The sequence below is a fragment of the Lycium barbarum genome, chromosome 11, assembly GCF_019175385.1.
Source record: "Lycium barbarum isolate Lr01 chromosome 11, ASM1917538v2, whole genome shotgun sequence".
Taxonomy (NCBI): domain Eukaryota; kingdom Viridiplantae; phylum Streptophyta; class Magnoliopsida; order Solanales; family Solanaceae; genus Lycium; species Lycium barbarum.
Window position 1 is genome coordinate 29,549,624 of NC_083347.1, and position 20,255 is coordinate 29,569,878.

Consider the following 20,255-nt stretch of genomic DNA (forward strand, 5'->3'; position numbering starts at 1 on the left):
GCGGGACAAAATTGGGTGTCAACAGATGCCCCTCTTCGACCGGAGGTGATGTAAGAATCTTCGGGCGAAGAAGTTGACGTAGTAGCCAATTTTGTTTGGACCGACGAGTATGAGTTTGTAAGAAAGTATGATTTAGGAAAAATTGATTGAAAATATTATGAGGGCCGAAGGAATTATGGAAAATTATGGCCGAATCTCAGTTTCGAGTTGCCTACATATCTCGGGTTGCACGAGAATCAGGCCATGTGTAGTTCGAAAGTTTTTGTGGATTCACAATCTTGCAGGGGGTTGTAGACAAGTGACGAGACGTTCAAGAATGGAACACGTGTTTATAGCCTCCTAATTATAAATGTGATGCACAACACACCCATAAGTAGGACTCTACTAGACACGGTGTAAATTCTTCAAAGATGCCCCAGTGTTGAGTTATGGAAACACTGGGGATGTAGAAAGGAATATGAGATGGTGAGAAGAGTAGATTTAGTAGAGTTTTAGCGGAGGATGTGAAAGAGAAATTAACCTACGTATCACGTGTTTGTGGACATAGGCGGAATTGACTTCGAGAGTAGATTCGTGACCTTTGCTTGTGAGTTTGGTATTCCTCTTTAGCAAATTTTCCCCAGTTCACTGCGTAAGATAAAGTTCCACGTAGTGTTGCGTCCCTGCAGGTTGTACTTTCTGTCCAAACTGAAATTCACGTCCAAATTAGTAATAAAGTTGAAAGTGTAAAGTTATAAATAATTTAAAATGATAGTAAATAGGAGTGTGAGGACGAAGGTGAAGCCGTGTGGACAATGTTGTCTCTGGTTGTCTTCAGAGACTTGAATGAATGCGTGATGCGTATGCTGAGGATGTGATAATATCTCTAGTTGCATTTGAAGATGATAGTGATAAGGTCTCCGGCTGTCTTCCGGGACTCGATGATAAATGATATCTGCGAATTTTAAGGTAAATTCATTAAAGTGGTAAGGTAGATGATGAAATAAAGGAATGAAGTAAGGAGTAAAATAAGTGTGTAGCCGTTTGGCTTATGCAGGTGAGGCCGTGTAGCCGGCTGATGTCTCCGATGGTTGTCGGGACTCAATGATATGCTGATGAGGCTGTATAGCCAAACGATGTCTCCGGTTGTCTTCGGAGGCTCAATGATAATTCCTGTAAAGTTTAGGGTAAAGTTGTTAAAGTTGGTAAAGTAAATGATAAAGTAGAGAGTAAAGTCAAAGTGTAGCCGTCTGGCTTATGCGTATGAGGCCGTGTGGCCATGCGATGTCTCCGGTTGTCTTCGAAGACTTGATGATATGACATCTCCAGTTGTCTTCGGAGATTTGATGAAGATTCCCGTACAGTCCGGGGTAAAGTCGTAAAGTGGATGATGTCTCCGGTTGTCTTCGGAGGCTTCAATGATAATTCCTGTAAAGTTCAGGGTAAAGTTGTTAAAGTCGATAAAGTAAATGATAAAGTAGAGAGTAAAGTCATAGTGTAGCCGTCTGGCTTATGCATATGAGGCTGTATAGCCGAATGACGTCTCCGGTTGTCTTCGGAGATTTGATGATAAATCCCTCCGGTTGTCTTCGGAGACTTAATGTTGATTCCTGTAAAGTTCAGGCAAAATGGTTAAAACAGATAAAGAAGGTAATAAAGTATGTAGTAAAGTGATAGCATAGCCGTTTGGCTGATGAAGTCGACGCTATCGCAACAGGCTGAATCAATGACGCGTAATCCTGATTTGATTCGTCTTTAACCTACAAAACAGGTATATTCGTTAATGAAGTCATAAAGTTGTTCTGATAAAATAAAATTAAAGATAGAGTTTAGAAATAAAGCCGTTTGGCTTTTGAGGCGAGGCCATATTGAGCCAGATGATGCTTTTCGGTCGTGATAGACTTGACTGTTGATCTCGCGGTCTTTTAATTCCTGCACTCAAAGAAAAATTCTTAGTTTGGGAGGGGGGAAGTTGATTCGTGTTGACTCGAAGCTTGACGTGGTTGGCGCTCCATTCGTCTTGTTTGTTTGGATCTTGTGATCTCCGTTCAAGCCTCGGTAGGTGAACAATAGTGAATCAATTGCAAGAAAGTATTTGATTTGAAAGGTAGATATGTAGGTATATGTATAAGGGAATGTGACTATATGTATATAGGTTGTGAAATATGTATATGTAAATGTATGTATGTAAGGAAAGATATATATGTAAACGTATACATATGTAAGTTGTAAAATATTCTGCCAACTTTAGATTGTGACGCTTCTAAAGTAATTGGTCTATAATACTTCCTGTCTGATAGCCTTAATCTTGTCGATGTCCAACCGTTATTTTGTCTATATCTTTTCCAAAACATGCCCCAGTTTTGGGTTCAGAAGGGTGTGCTAAATTTATGTTGTGGTGTGACCGAACCTTATATAGGTTGCCTACGTATCCGCCAAGGAATCAGGTCAGAACGTAGTTCGTAGGTTCATAACAAAAAATGGTCTGAAGTTTTCTAATAAAAGGACCGAACCCGATGTGGATTGCCTACGTATCCCACCAAGGGAATCAGGTCGGCGTAGTTCTGCTATATAAATGGTAAAAGATTTGTTGGATTTTATCTAGGTGTGACGAATCTATATGTTAATAGTCTACGAATCCCGCCGAGGGAATCAAGCTCTGTGTGGTTTTCTTTGTGTAAGGACTTTGGATTTTCTGTTATAGCGCAACCGAACCCTATGTGGGTTGCCTACGTATCCCCCAAGGGAATCAGGTCAGAACGTAGTTCGTACGCGTAAGATATTTTGGACTTTTTGTTCTAAATACAACCGAACCCTATGTGGGCTGCCTACGTATCCCCCATGAGAATCAGGTCAGAACGTAGTTCGTATTGTTGTTAAAGGAAAGGTTGCAAATTGTCTTACCTAATGTCGTCATTTGATTTCTTCTTGGATTGCTAGCTCTCAGGCTTATTTCATCACCTATTGGCTATTCAAGTTCTTTTGAGTGAAATCTCGTCTTGGTCCCTAGTTTCTTTGTATGTCGTCTCGGAATGTGTGTTGTCTATTCGTACATTTCATGTCACAATCGTAGAGTTGACAGTTTTGATAAATAAAGTAGAAAATAGATGATTAAGAAAAATCAGAAATGCATTCATAGTTTTGCAATTCAAGCTTCCACAAGGTGAAGCGAAACAAACAAAATTTTGAGTACGGTTCAAGCATCAATAAAAGAAAACAAGTTCACTACATGTTCATGCTACCAAGGCTCCCGACGGATCGAGGACGGAGTACAAGTCCAATTCTTCAGAGTCTTTCCTGGTTCGGCGCCCCATATTGTCAGTGCCTTGGTGTTGCGAGTAGTTGTATTGGATTGTTCCCACGAGCGACAAAGTTGTTGATCTGACTCTTTCCGCACTGGACTCCTCTAAATCTTGGTATTTCCGTGAGCAGGCAAAGGATTGTTGACCACATTGGGCTTAGCTTCAGCGAGCTGAATTACTCCTTCCTTAATCAGGGCTTCGATTTTGTTTTTAAGCCCATAGCAATCTTCAGTGGCGTGCCCAACAACTCCAGAGTGGTATGCGCAGCTTTTGGAACCATCAAACCATTTTGGGATAGGCTCGGGAATTTTTCCTTCAATCGGTTGTATTATGCCTGCTGCTTTCATTCTTTCGAACAATTGAGCCAAGGGTTCAGCGATCTGAGTGTAATTGCGGGTGTTTTTGGTGTCAGGGTTTGGACGGGCTCTAGGTATAGTATGTGGCCGATTTTGGTAAGTTGGAGCTCGGTTGGGTTGATACGGGCGTGGGTTTTGATGCGGAGGTGCTCGGGGTTGGTAGTAGTTTGCTTGGGTGTTGTAAACGGGGTAAGGAGGTAGTGGAGCTTGGTAGGGTTCAGGGTAGTGGTAAGGGTGGAAAGTTTGTTGTGGGTGGTTAAAGTATGGAATGGCTTGGCTCGGCTCATGTCCTTGAGCGTTCATGACTGCAGCGACATCTTCCTTCTTCTTTTTAATCCCGTTGATAGAACCAGATTGTATAGCTTTGTTCATTGCTTGTAAAGCAATAAGATCCTGAATTTTCCCCGATTTGATTCCTTCTTCCAGTGCTTCTCCCATTCGAACAACTTCTGTGAATTTTTGTCCCATCATACCTATCATTTTCTCGTAAAATATGCCAGCCTGGCATTCAATGAAGGTAGCAGTCATTTCCCTATCATTCATCGGAGGTTGAACCCTGGCTGCTTCTGACCTCCAACGTAACGCATATTCGCGGAACGTCTCAGTTGACTTCCTGGTTAACTTAGTCATGTAAACTCTATCTGGTGTGATATCGGTGTTAAAACTGAACCTGTCCATAAAGTCTTGCGCCATGTCACTCCAATCACGCCATTTACGGACTTCCTGTTGTGTATACCAAGTAAGTGCTTCGCCAGATAAGCTTCTTATGAAGAGCTTCATCCTTATGCTCTGGTCTCTGCCCACTCCAACCAATTTGTCACAATAAGCCCTTAAGTGTGTATGAGGGTCGCCTGTTCCATTGAATGTATCAAATTTTGGCGGTTTGTAGCCTACGGGTAAATCGACGTCAGGTTGGACACAGAGATCCTCATATTCTACACTCTTAGTTCCTCTAGCAACTTGAAGGTTCATCATTGCTTCTTTGAGACTGTGAATCTCTTTTAGCAGTATGTTATCTGCCCCTGCCTTTGCACCCCTTTCCATTTCTTCGTATTGATCTACCTCGGGTTGGAACCTGACCGTTACTGGGTTGGTAAAGGTTTGTGTTTCTGTGGCATATACCGGAGGAACATATTGTGCATTTGGGGTGACGAAGTGTGCCCCGTGCATATGCTGGGTTGGATAAGTCTGGACGATGGGGGTGTTTTGGACAAGAGGTGGTGTGTTATAATTGGTGTTTATAGGTGGTTGATTTGGTGGGTTTAGAGAAGTGGTCGTGGGTAGTGGATTAGTGTTGGCGGGTAAAGGAACATAGGGAGTATGAACTAGCGATTGACTTGGTGGGTTGACGGGTGGTGGATTATGAGTAGCATAGGTAGTGTAGGTGGGTGGTTGATTTTGTGGAGGAGTATAGCTAGTGTAAGTGGTTGGTTGACTTTGTGGGGGAGTATAGACGGATGTTGGATTTGGTGGATTTGCGGGGGTGATCGGAGGCAAGTTGTTGTTAGTAGGTGCATTGTTTTGGGGAGGCAAATGCTCAGGAACTGGGGATTCGAGTGATGGGAAACGAGGTGGTTCTGGTGCAGTATTGCTAGGTTCGGAAGGTGAATTTTGGAGTGTGATGGATAAATTGGTCAAGTCCCTAACCCGATTTAGTTCTCCACGTAGATTCTCAATATCTTGAGTCAGGCGGGCGATATGTTCATCCCGTTGAATAGCAGTTCCATGTTCGGAAGTTTCAGGCGGATCGCTAGCGATCACGAGGTTTTCTATACCAGTTGGAACAGATGCGGCCGGATCGGGCATAGTAATTTCATTTCCTTGAACAACCCAACTACGTTCAGGTAACGATGATGTCTTTGATCTTGTGACGTAAGGATGATCGGCCATCGAGTGTCAACACGAATCAACTCTCTTTTTGGGGATAAGATAAAAGAAACACAAAGTATAAATGATGTTAGTCTCATGAACATATCTAGGTAAAGTCAAGATCACGTAAAGTCAAGTAACACCTGTAGCAAATAATTCATCGAATAAAGTCAAACAAGTTGTCAAACAAGCATATCAAGCAACAACGTGTCCTAACATGCATGTGACCTCTTTGCGCCAGAGGTGGGCCTAACGTTGTTTAAAGGATAAAATGTGCCATGATACGTCATCCCGTTGCTTTGATTAATTAAACAAAACCTATTTTCCCAAAAATAGAGTACAAAAGTTGTGTAATATTTATTACATATCAAATGAATACAACATAAAGTGTTTCCTAATCTAAGTAAAGTAAATACAATTTCCTATGTCTAAATTTCAGCTCCGTTTTGTGATGTCATTGATCCTCGTCATTCATTGTACTCCAATGCAAATCCATACTTGTCATAGAAACGTTAGTCATTCCCTCCTTCCTAAAGTTTAATTAATTAGAGCAAATAGTCAATATTTAGGCACAGTTACCCTTCAAACATGCATATAAAGTATGATTATTGTCACTTGGGGTCGTGAACCCGCCTGGACGTTTGGGTAAAGTCATCTAACGGGCTTAATACACCAAGGGTATTAAACCTCCTAGGTCATGAAATGTATGCTCTTAATAAAGGGTGTTGGTTTAGCTCTATCTTAGGCTGACTAAGAGTTGGCTTCCTATGACACAAGGTTCCCCCAAGCGGACAACTTGGGAGTGGAAAGTCCGTGGCCGTCGACTGCACCGCCGATCGACTAAATCCACAAGATCAATCCAACTAAAGGGATAATTTAGTAGTGCACGGGCGCGAACCGCGAAGCCGTTTCAAGTGTGTGAATATGTGTGAGTTTTCCAGAAGTGGAGGAAATATGAACAGAATGACAGTTTTATCAAAACAGTAACACATAAACAGTTTATATCAAACAAACAGTTTATATCAAGCAAACAATTAATAGCATGTAAAAACAGTTAACAAATGATAAAGTAATTTCAAATAAGCACACAAAGCCTATTTAAACTAAGTCCGTTATGGTTAGAACCTAAGTGATTCCCCAGCAGAGTCGCCATGCTGTCATACCCCATTTTAACCGGGATTAAAGTAGAAGTATGACGTATTGGTGATTCCTATTTTTGTTTGTTTTAAGGAGTCGCCACCTAATTATTTACGGTGAATTAGGACACCTAAAGTTTATTAAAGTTATGTTTAAAGTTAACTCTGTTTAAGGTCTGCGAAACTTAAGATTCTAGGTAAGGGTTCAATTAGTCTAAAGGGAAGGTATTAGGCACCCTTTAAGACCCATTAACAATGGTTAACCGACCGGACTTATGATTAATGAGGCTGAGTGTAAATGTAATGTTTAAATGTTTAAGAAAATACCTTATAAGTATTCCTAAAGTTATTTAAAGTAAAACTTAGTTTAATTAAAATAAACTAAAAAAAACAGGACATGTGATGTTTATATGTATTTAAAGAAAAGTGAGTTATGCCGACTCACAAATTAAAAGAGTTATTGTAAGATTAATGTTAAATAAATTTTAAAGGTTTCATATAAAGACTAATAGTTTAATATATATATATGTAAGGATTGTTTTAACAATTATGTATTTCAAGTGTTGGAAGAAACTAAGTGGAAGTTATCCGTTGAAACCTATTTTTTTTTATTTTTTAGAATAAGCTAAGTTAGTGTAAAATTTGGAGTGTTTTAAAACTCCTAAAATAGTAAGTGTAATTTGGTTCTCTTAGTCAAAATATATAGTCACGATATTTTGAAAATCAATTATTCTAAAGATAAATATTATGTATAGTAAATAATTTCAACATAAACTAATGGAGTTAATTGTGAGTTTTCTCTTTGAATTAACTACCCATTATTAAACTAAACTCACTAATTTACTAAAGTTTTATCTAAATTAATAAACAGAATGTTAGTCATACAACACACGTTAAATGCGCACAAAATAAAATAAAATAGATGTAATATAAATGGGCTTGGCCCACTTTCCACGACTGCTACGGCCTGCTCGCAGCTGGGCTTCGACCCAGCAACAGCCTTTACGTGTTGCTGCTGTTGCCATTGGGCTTCGGCCCTACATTTTTTAGGAACCGTTTCAAATGGGCTGGACACGGGAGGAGTTGTGTTGGGGTTTTACCCAACATCGGATGCGGGAGAAGATGACGAATCGCTTGGACTCGTATGCGAGATATCATGCATAAAAAAAACAAAAGAAAAGGATTAGTACGTGATCGACGAATAAAACTAAACATACCTAATGTAAACTTGAGAAGAAAAATGCGCAAATGACCTTACAAACTGCATAGTTAGCCTATTATGAAGCAAGGGAATTCAAATAGCAACCAATATATTCGCAGAGTTTTAAGCAAAGAAAACAACTCAAGGGATAGGCCTCCAAAAATTTGTAAAGAGGAACCAAGAAAGAAAATAAAAATAAAAGACAGGGCCATTTCTTCAAGTTTTCAGATGACTAGTCATGTACGCTCCTGTTGCGTAATCAAACAACAATATATTTGCAATGTAGAGATGAAGAAAAGAAAAGGTGGATACAGTAAAGGTACTGCTACATTTATTTAGGATGAAATACAGTAAAGGGAAAGTTATTGTTATTGTTTGCAACTACACAACCAAAACTAGTAGTTGACTGCCCAAGAGTGCTATAAAAGTGTAACATTTTCAGCACTTCAAAAAAAAAATGTAATAACATTCTGGCAAATGTACAGCAATTCACGAAGGATAAGTAGCAACCAATACCAACAACAAGTGCAGCAAGCAACGCAATAAAATGGCACAGGATTTGTCCCTTATTTGGTTCGACACTTATTCATGATATCATTTGTGATAACAGTCGTATGATCAGACAACAGCATCAAATAACAATAATAACTCACGGCAAAGCAGTAACTATGTAGATGGTCCATGAGAGGGGAAGTACTCAAATGAGTGTAGCATCAATTTCCTTTGAAAGAAAAAAAACAATAGGGTGGCAGCCAGACCAAGTAACAGAAGAAGCAAAACAGTCTCGGTTTCTAGAATAAAACAACTCATATATATATCAGGTATACTCTCATGTATACGTCATAATGTATACATGATATTTCCTATTTATGCAATAAACTGTCAGTTTTCACAGCCATAACCAATCTCAACACAAAATAAGCCAAATAGGGATAAACCCCTTTAAAATTATGTATAATACACTACATACCCATAGCAAACAGGGGACAATATATATGGGTTCAGACCATAGTGTTTAGAATTAACGAAATCACAAACTAGACTAGGTAAGACCAAAGCCAAACAAGACAGAACAACAATTTGCTTCAGATCAACTATGGTTTTGTGCAGCACCTTAATGATAGGATTCAAATGATGTTGACTATAGGCAGGCAAATATCAGAAGACTCATAGTTTTAAGGAACTAATGGTCAAATTCAAGGAATACTTAGGAACAAAACCTCAAATAAATGAAAGATATGACAATGCTAAAGTTAATATGCTGATAATGCAGCCATGTTTGAAGGCATTTATTCAATAATCAGATTTAAGCTTTCTAAGGAAGTATTTAGGCATACGTGATCTTCAAACAGCCCAAAAATGCATGTGTATTAACCTCCTATGATTGACAAGCTAGCAATGCATTAATCATCCCTCAAGAGCAGTTGAATTATAACTATCCTAGTCTAAGCTGAAACATGTTTGACAGCGAACTAATCAACTAAACCAAACTAGATTCGGTTACATTACACACTCCACTTGAACTAACAGTAACCACATCACTGCTACTGTTTTCATATCAGCATTAACCAAGACAGAAAACTTAAATCTACAGATTGATAGACAATTATAGAGATGATTCAGCGTCGATATGTTCTAACCACGTACACAATATTCCTAGGATATACATACCTTAGTGTGTATATCATATGTATATTGAATGTATATCTTCTTCTTACTTGTTAACCGAACTGTATATTCGACTTTAAACGGGTTTTAAGTCCTGGAAATATAATCTAAACATCCAAACCACAGTGACATATTTCAAAATTCATTATTTTGGCAATTAACACCCTATCCTAACAGCATCCAAACAATCAAACAAATGATACAACAACAAAGAAAATATATAACTACTTAAGATGGCAGAATAAACTAAATTCTCAACCAAAGCAGAAATTAAAGATTACAGGCGATAAAGGTGTCGAAGTTTACCCTTTTTGTGCGCAGTGAAGTGGGTGTCGACGACGTCGAATCTACTCTCTCGTTATGAATAGATTAGGACTCGACACAACTAAGATCCGAAAATCCCTGTCGTGGTTAAAGTCCACCGAGACAGATTGAATGTTTAACGATCTTAAAGTTAGACCGATAATCGAACGAAAGTCGTAAAACCTAAAGATTTCTCCCCCATTTGAGGCGATCAGAACTTGAGTTTTGTAGGGGGATTTTGGGGTTCCAAAACCTTGTTGATTCGGGTTTCTTGCTAATCCCTCCCCTTAAACGATTCAACTCCCCTGTTTTTTATAGAATGGGGAGAGAGAGGAGCGGTGTGAGGTAAGGAATGATGAAGGAAGGGAATCGGGGAAAGGGCACGGCGTGGTCGGGAAAAGGGAGGATGAGCGGCGGTGGTGGGGTGAGTGAGACGAGGGAGATGAGGCGGAGAAAAGGGAGAGAAAAGTGGGGGACAAGGGTGAGTGGGGAGCGGAGAAGAAGGAGGGAAAGGGGGGTGAGTGGGAGCGGCGGCGAGGAGGAGCGGGAATGGAGGAGAAGAAGAGAAAGAAGAAAAGAGGGAAAGGGATGGAGGCGGTGGAGTATATGAAAAATGAAGGGGAAACCCTAAAAGGGTTTCCCTTATTTGGACGAAAAAATGTATCGGACCCGGTCCATTTGTGGACCGGGTCAAATTTTAGATTGGGTATTAAAAGGATGGACTAGTAAATTAAACATGGACTGGTCTAAAAATTGAGACAAAAATATGGTCTAGTCCAAAAAAATATTAGGAGTTAATCGGACTTTGATTTGGGGTCCGGTAAGTCAAAATACGGACCGAGTGTAAAAAATAGTTTGGCTTCTAAATTTGAATAAGAGACCCATTTTGATTAACGATGTACTAAGGGTGCTAGAATATCACCTAATACGTAAATATGTAATTATAAAAGATCCGGATAATATTATATGATGTCGCAAATGACCGTGCAATAATATTTAATAACAAACGCTATCATTTAAATGTGCGAAATAAATGCGATGTGTGTGCGGAAGTTGGTAGAAATGTCGAGAAATGCAAGTTTCAATAATACTAAATAATAGTAGCAAATAAATAGCGGTAGTAATACTGCTAAATAACAATGATAATGGTAATAATGATAATGTTGATGATAATGGTGATAATAGATATAATAATAATGGTAAATAACAAACATTGATAATTAAAAAATGATAATAATTAATAATAATAATAAAGATGATAGAAATTAATAAATAAAAAATAATAACGATAAATAACAATTATTGATTATAACAAAATGATAATAAATTAATAATAATAACAATAATGGGGTAATAATAAAATAATAATGATAATAATAATAAGAAATAATAATGATGATAATAATAATAATAATAAATAACAATTATTGATAAAATAATGATAATAATTAATAATAAAAAATAACGATGATAATGATGATTAATAATTGATAACAAATAACGCTGATAATAATGATTAGTAATTAATAATAATAATGATAATGATAATAATAATGGAAATAACAAGAAATAATAATTAATGACAAAAAATGATAATTTAAGAATAATAATAATAATAATAACAATAATAATAATAATGATAATAATAAACTGCAGAAGAATAAATAAAACGTGGGTGTTAATAAAAGACTAATAATTATAGTAAAACTTAAATGCATATTTTTTAATTTCTCGAAATACCAGAAGTATAAATAGGTATTTCGGAGGAGATGCGGGACAAAATTGGGTGTCAACAATAAGTCCCACAGGCAAACCACTCGATCAAATTCCCGGACAAAACGTACCGGACAAAGAGAAAAGAAAGTATTCATGCACAGTCCGAAATAATGACTCCGACTCTCTGCTTGTTATTAAAAAGGACCGATAATTCGGGCAAAAGTCATAACAAGCATTCAAGAAAAAGAATAAAGAAAGTCAAGAAAAATGCACATTCCATATATATAAGGTTTTTTACACCTGAAACCCCTACGAAGTCGAAAAACAAAAAACAAGCCAAAAAGGCAAAAAACAAAATAAAGGCTAAATATAGGCCCTGGTCTATCCGGTGTGGCTGGATTCGGAATGTTCGGATACTGTCCCCTCGGAATCTTCGGAGTCAGTATCGAGGGCTCTCTTAGCTTCTTCCTCGACCCTTTTAGCTTCGAGTATGAGGGCCGGGAGATCCGCAAAGCCATGTTCGGCTTGCTCAAGGGTGACCCTCCGAGATTTCCATCGTTCATACTCCACCGCAATCGTGGTATGAGCCTCGGCAGCCTCCACACTCCTAAGGGCTTCTGCCAAATCGGCCTCAGCCTGGGCCAGCTTGGCCGCTAGTTCATCCCGCTCTTCATTAAGGACTCTTTGGATTTGAGTGGCCGACTCGAGCTCGGCTTTGAGAAGGTCATTAGCCTCGGCCATCTCCTCGAGTTCGATTTTCAGCTCATCACATATCCGGGCCCTGTCCTCGGCGTTTTGCTCGAACACCCTCATCCTCTCTTTGTACTTAGCACTCTTAGATTCAAGCAGTCGATGCCTCTCGGCCATGTTCACGGCATCAGACTTGACCGAGTCAAGCTCCCCCCGGAGTTGAGAGATAGTGGTTTCGAGCTCACCAAGCCTCGAAGAAAAACGAGCATTGTCTTGGCTAAGGCCGACCTTGTCCGCTTCTCGAAGCCGGTTCTTCTCGACCATCTCGGCCAACTCATTCTTTAACCGAAGGTTTTCGGCCTTCGCCGCGTCGAGCTCGGGTTGAAGGTTGGAAAGGGCAACAGCTCAGTTCAATTCATCCTCCTTCACCTGCAAAAGGTGCTGGAACTTCTCCGTTTCTCGACCCTGGGCATCCAGCTGGCCCTTAAGATCGTCAACTTCTTGCTGAGCGCGGACGAAGGTTTTGTTAACAAGCACCACACTCTGTAAAAGAAACAAGAAGTTAAAACTCGGATAAATGAGAAGCTAAAATTCCCACTGAATTATGCAAGGATAGGCTGATAAACTTACTCGATTGCCCGCGTGCATGCCCTCGTTAATAAGACTCTGCCCGGGGACTCCGTTCATCTTCCGTTTGTCCGAGTCCGAGACGAGGGACCTAAGGTAACTTGCCACTCCCACCGGATGAGACAAAAAGTTGCAGTCCTCGGGGACGGTGATCACGACCGATCTTGTCCTTCTAGGTTCCACACTTGGGGCCAGGAAGATGTGCACCAGGCTATCCCTAGCACCAGTCTCGGTGAACCGGCTAGCCGCCCTCGTGACTAGAGGGATAGAAAGATGTGCAAAATCGGCAGCTTCCCCGGTAGCAGGAGGAGTATCCGAGAACATGTCATCAAAAATTATTGTCACGACCCAACCCCGTAGGCCGTGACTAGTGCCCGATCTGGGCACCCAAACCCATCTGTCAAATGCATTCAAGTATATACCAGAAGCCGACGAGGCTATATTCTAAATTTAGACAATTCCCAGAAAAATTTCGGCAGAGTTTCCTCTGTTTTACAGACTATCCAAAATAACCTGTACACAACAAACGCCAACAAAGGCCACACAGGGCTAGCAAAGCAACGTATAAACATATGTGGACCGGCCGCCTCGGCGTATGGGATCGCCCAAACAACATATACACCTATCCATACAGAAAGACCCTAACCCACAAACATGTCCACAGACCTCTAAACAGACCGACAGAATCATATGACGGGACAGGGCCCCGCCGTACCCATGAACGAATATATACAAATGCACTAATAAATATATATACCAAAAGTATAAGCTCCGGAAAGAGAGGAGCACTCCGAATAGCAGAAAGGGTGTCCTAAACAGGTGGATCACCAGGTTGTGCGTCCGTACCTGCGGGCATGAAACGCAGCCCTCGGAGAAGGGGGTCAGTACGAAATATGTACTGAGTATGCAAAGCAGAAGGTACAGAAATAAATCTGAACAATAATCGAATCAGATATATAGAAAATAATACATATCAAAAAAAATATCAAAATGTTTATTTCAAAAGTATAAATTATGCATAGGGCATAGGAAAATGTGGTCGCCCGCCTGTCGATGGCGCCACAACACAGCATAACACCAAAAAGTTTCAAATCTCCGAATCCCCGTCACACATCACAACACAGCATAACGCCAAACATAAGTGGAACCCGGCCCTCGAGCGAGGAGCACGGTGAACCATAATCACAGCATAACACCGGAATGTATCACAAAGCGCACGACAACAGAACCGGCCCGGGAACCGGTGAACGATATCACAGTAGGCACGAGCGGAGTAGTGAGGAATCATATGCATAAAATCATTATTATAAATCTGAAGGATAAGTAAAATAGTCATATTCGAAATCGGAATAATAATTATCACTTTTTGTTTCAAAGTTGTCGAATTTCAAAAAGGGCATCGCGGGACCCACGGACGAGTATAGACCCGAACTGAGCCCGCCTATGAAAAAAATACTCATTTTATATCATACAAACTCCTACGAAAATTTCAAAGCAATCCGAGCTTTTCTGAGGAAATTATGGGCGTTTGAAGTTTTGGAATCGCTAAAGAATGAACTTTAAAACAAAAATCAGCTTTCATGTAATCTTTACAAATTATGGATTCCAAGAACATAAGGATCAATGTTTTGCCATGACAAGGCAAGGATGCCAAAGAACAAATGCGATTCATAAACATGCTCGGATTGTGAGAATAGAGTTCCTCGAGGCTTATATCATAGCCTATTTTAACTAAGGCATGCCGAAGAAGGAAGATTACTTTACGTACCTCAAATGCTCTCCAATACGATCCAAACTCAAGATAAATCCAACCTATGATTCGGCTGCCCACGATCTATAAACAAGCCATAAAATGCCAAACATTAACTAAAGACTCTTTGGGCATTAAATTCCAATTTCGCCCTTAATTCTACAGAAATTTGGGCAGCATTTCCCCTGTAAATAGGCTACCCCGAGAATTTAACTCGGCCGTATCAATCAACAACAACAACAACAACCAACCTAACAACATTAATAATCAATCTGAAAGGTAATACAACAATAATAGCTCTCTTTTCCATCATTCATCAACTTTCATAAATTCAATTCGACGACTTACCTTCAAGCCAAAATCGACGCTTATACGCTCACATACTAACCCGAACCCATACCAAAAACATTTCAAGACATTCTAAGAAATTTATACAATTTTTCCAACAATCCATAAATTTTCCCAAGCTACCCGGAACAGCCCCTAACCGAGACAGCCCCCCTAACTTTTTCTTCATTTCCAAATCATGGTTCGTATCTACAATTTACATTCTAACAATGCTATTTTCATCAATACACAATTTACATTAAATGTACAACAACTTCCAAATCAGTCCGCAATATTTACAACATCAATTTGAGTCAATAAACTTTCATTTCCAACATAGAATTCATGGCGACGACGGCTAAACAATAAGCGATACTAATTCAATTCTTGGCACATAAGGTGACCCATTTTCGGCTAACACTACACATATACATATATGGATGATTCTCAATTGTTCTTCACCTTACAATGATCATAATCAACTAACTAGGCATTAATTCATAATTTCAATCACAACACAACAACACCCATTTACACGGCTCAAGCTCCACATACACAACTCACCTCCAACATTTCATATTTCATGATTTTCCTCCATTATAACATACTACAAGATACAAACAACCTTTATAACACAAAAGCAAGATCAACTCTTACCTATCCTCTTCAATTCCACAAAATGCTAGGGTTTCCAATGGATGAAAAATAATGGGTTGATCGCTCCAACGACACTTCCACATTACTTAGGAACCTCAATATAGTGGGTTTACATCAACGGAAAAATTTTGGAAGACAAGAAATGGGAGTTGATTTTCTCCCTTGTTGGCCGAGAGCCTCAAGGGGGTTTTTCAGCTTTGCCCTTTTTGTTTTCAAGTGTGGGGAATGAAGTAAATGAAGTGGAAAGAAAATGTGGTCATCTTTTAATACTTAGGTGAATTGTACACTTGCCCCTTGGCCCACACTAATGTGTTGTCCCAATTAAAATTGAACACCATTTGTGTGGGCCAACCATGGAAATTGTGGATGATTTTTATCTTCCAATTTTTATCACTTTTGGTCCCGAATTTTCCTAATTGTTCCATACCAATAAATTCATGCACAACTTATATCTCAAAATAAAATCGAAGGTTAAGAATCCCGACTTTGTATCCCGAAATTTTTTTTTGTCCTTAGCTTATCATAAATAAATCCGGACTATTCCACTGTACAAAAATACGGGTTCTAACAATTATCCAACCTTGAAGCTGGAGTTGGAGAACTCGGAGCGGCCTCGGTAGAGGCAGGGATCTCGGAAGTTGCAGTAGTCTCATAGCCAGGCAGTGGACCAACATCCATTGGAACTTCGGTCTCAGGGACCGGCTCATCCCTCTGATCGGCTTCGGCAGTTGGTGCATGCCCGGACCTTCTGGTCCTTTGCAGGGGGGTTTTCTCGAATGAAGCATCACCTAAAATATCAACAAATTCAATCGACCTTAGAGGAGTCGGGTAATGAACTTCTTCACCACCTGTGTCAATACCGGAACTGACGGTCCTTCCCCGGCTGAAGGAAGTGATGAAATAGTGGTACCCTCCTCCAGAATAGAAGCAACGGAAGGGGTCACACCGATAGAATGAGGAAATCGGGCTCTGTTTCGTCTCTTAGAGTCCGAACTCTCGCCCTCTTTTTTGGTTTCTGCCCTTTGTCCGAGGGCTTTTTTCTCTTGTTGGCGGCAACAATAATACGGGATGTACCCGCTGAATCAAATTCTGGTGCCGACGCAGCGGGTTCGGCCGCTGGCTCCGGTCTTGGGTCCACTGAGCCCTTGGGTAAACCTGAATGCCGAAGATGTTATAAAAAGGAAAGGTAGAAAATGCAATAAATACCGATCGAAGCAAAGTATTACCGTGGTTTTGAGCAACCCATCGGCCACGCGACAGGAGTCCTCATGTCCGTGCTTCATGGGTGTGTTGGCTAAGGAGAGCACCAACCCATTCGTTCATGTTCCGGACAGCCGGAGGTATCTATGCCATGGCTAGTATAAAGAAGGGGACAAATTGTTAGAATGTGGAAGGGCTAGTGTTTGACAAAGCATTCAAAAGTAACTATTAAAAGAACTGGGACACTTACGATTATCATTCCACCTCTCCAGAAAGGTCATATAGTTGGCCGAAATAATGTTCGCGGTCCTCACCCGGACGTAGCGCTCTAGCCAACCCCGGTCTCTATCTTCGTCCATCTTTGAAAAGATCGGGTTCCGGCTTCGCTTGGCAAGCTTTATTACACCCCCTCGGAACAACCTCGGGGAATATAACCAGATGAAGTGAGCCAGCGTGAACTCCTTTTTCAAGTTGTTGGCCAACAGCCGGAGGCAGGCCACGTTCCTCCAGACAATCGGACCAATCTGGGCCAGGGTTACATTATATGTCCGGCACATATCCAAAATAATCGGGTCGATTGGGGGGGTCGAGCTTAAGTTTAAAAGGATAGGTGTAAACGTATAGGAAGCCCTCCCGGTGATCGGTGATCGATTCATCCGGTCCGGGGGCAAACACTTGTACCGGACGGTTATCCCATCCGCAATCAGCCCGGACTTGATCGAGTTTGTCCTCGGTAATGGACGACGGGTACCGTCTTACATCAAACCCTCTATCAGCAACCGGAGAAGGCTTCTCGACTTCGAAATCCTTGTTATAGTTGGGTTTGGACGGTACAATGTCCAAAGCAGTGGGCTCAAAGGCGATTTTTCCCTTGGGTTGAGAAGTTGGCTCGGTTCCTTGAGAAGAAACCGAGGGAACATCATGGGAGGTGGTTTCGGTGTTGGCAGACATTTAGAAGTTATGGAAAAGGAGATTAGCGAATTCAAAAAGGGAGAAGTTAAAAAATAGGAGTAAAGGAGCAGTCGAAAAAATTCAAAATGGTAAAGTGAAGAAACAAAGCAGCGCTTTCGATTGGAAAACAGCAAATGAGGAAGTTGGCGGAGTTGGTTTTCTTTCACACAATATAAGCAATGAATCAAGGGGATAAAACGGTTGAATCAGTAAGAAATATGAGATGGAAGGTGATTAGAAGTAAAGAGAAGTAAAATGAAGAAGTGAAGGGGTTGAAGGCCTTATATAGGCATGGGAACCGAGGCGGTTACAGATCCCAGCCAACCGGGGGATGTCACGTGTCCCACAATTAATGAGAAGTGATTTGAAATGACGTGCGTTGCGGCGGTTTCTAGAGCTGGCCGTTCGGGATGAGACACGTGGCTGATGACAGAGGGACGTGACGCAACTGTTCCCGCCAAAATGAAAAGATAACAACGAGCTTATGGAACCACCGGTTTTGTGACTCATCCACTTCCCGTTACTCTGGTAAAACTACGGTCCGGAAAGTGTGGGGACTATCTGTATACGGTAAAAATCCGGCTTATGCTAGACCGGTGAGATCGGGAATCGAGGGAAGAAAGAAACAAGCACGAGCATGAAGACTTTCTTTCGGACCAGAGGTATCGCACTAGAAGTGGTTGATCAGAAGAAAGCGAAGGAAATCGTTTGGTCCGGTTTCTCCATAGCCGAGTTGATCGTGGCCGTTGGTCCGGGTGATCAGTTACACAATTGCCACGCGTTAAGACCGTTCTTCCACATTGTACTGTCAATCGTACGGGTGTCAGACCATACGACCCAACCTTATCCTTTTAGGGTTTTCTTTATTCAAAAGGGTTTTATGTTGTATAAGACCCATAAGGCAAAACTATAGATAGGAGGCATTTTCCTACTTTTAAGGGTTAGCTTTTTCAGATCTAGAACATTGTAACAGCAAAATATATAAAATCTCTACCTCTCTCTCTCTGATATTGGTCCGGATTTGTGTGTTCTTTAGCTTTATTTATTCATCCAATACTTAAATACTATTTAATACATATATTTAGTGTAAATCACCGATTTTGATTCACTTGCTTACAGCAGATCCATATACATTTTCTTCCAACCAAATAGATTAAAGTTCATCCACATATCCTATACCTCACTTACAAATTCAATTGATTACCTAAATTCGGGGTAAACAAGTAGCTTCTTACATTTATCAACAATCACGATAATTTAATATGTAAGAATCTATATATAGTTCCCAAAGTGAAAAAGGAAAGTCGTGTTGGCCTAACAGTTTCCTGAGAAACGAATAAAGTAGTACCCTCAAAAGAAAAGAAAAAAACACAGACAAAGGCCAAGAAAACTTTAGAAGTTGTCTGAAAGTCTAGCTATGTGCAATGTGATCTCTTAACTAATTAAGACAATTATGTAACCTAAACAAATTACTACTCCTGATCCCAAATATTTGACAATTTGAATTTACTTTAACATGTGGACGTATTAAACCTAGAAGTTAATTATTACGTCTATTTCAAACTTAGCATTCCAATCAGTCGAGTATTAATTAAGATGTTTTAAGAAGTAAAAAATTATTTAGACAAAACAATTAATTTTACGATTAAAACAATTAACTGTCTTTCTTAAGTAGTGGTGAAAAACTTTTAATAACATTTATAGACATAATAAGAGGAGTCTTTTCTGGTATAATCATGTATATCCTGTATTTACTAGTTTAACTAATTCGAATTTTCACCGCAGAAGATCACTAAAGGAAGAAGTGCTCCCACCTAGGGCACATGTAGCTTAAGGTTACCAGGGGTGAGATCTCTCCCACAAGAAAGAATTGACCTCAAACTTGTACTACTCATTCTCCTTTTTCCGTTCCTGGCTGACCCTGAGTGTGGAGGGGTTGGTCTTGGGCCATGTCTTGATTGTTTATTCTATTTTGTCAGTGTAAGTACTGAAATGGGAGTTACAGATATTCATTCTTAAACTTTGTCACCGTTTGGTGACCTGATCCGGCTAAGCAAAAATTGTTACCGACACCAAGTCTATCTTAACAACCGATTTTCCCGTGGACGAGAGTTTATCGGATCCCAGTACTTTCGATACGGAGCATAAGTTTATGTTTAAAAATTCATAAAATTGCAATAAATAGTAAATATGAATCATAACTTTAAAAATATAATATTAGGTTAAATGCTAAAAACCTTAAAAGTTAGTTGAATACATAGAACTTAAATCATGAATCCGTCTTTATCCTACCGTAATATCAGAAAAATTTCATCCATTCGACCACATTGTTGACCGTGATGGGAGTGATTATTATATTGAATCGAGCCAACATGGGCGACTACTTTTCAAAAGGATGACTCCTTGGAATGTAGTGAATGTGCAGTCTGAATAGCTCAATCACGGGCTGAACAGCAAAGTAAGTGCCAAATTTGTCCGAATCTGCTCATTTCCTTTCACCGAGTCACATACTGTCACTTGGAC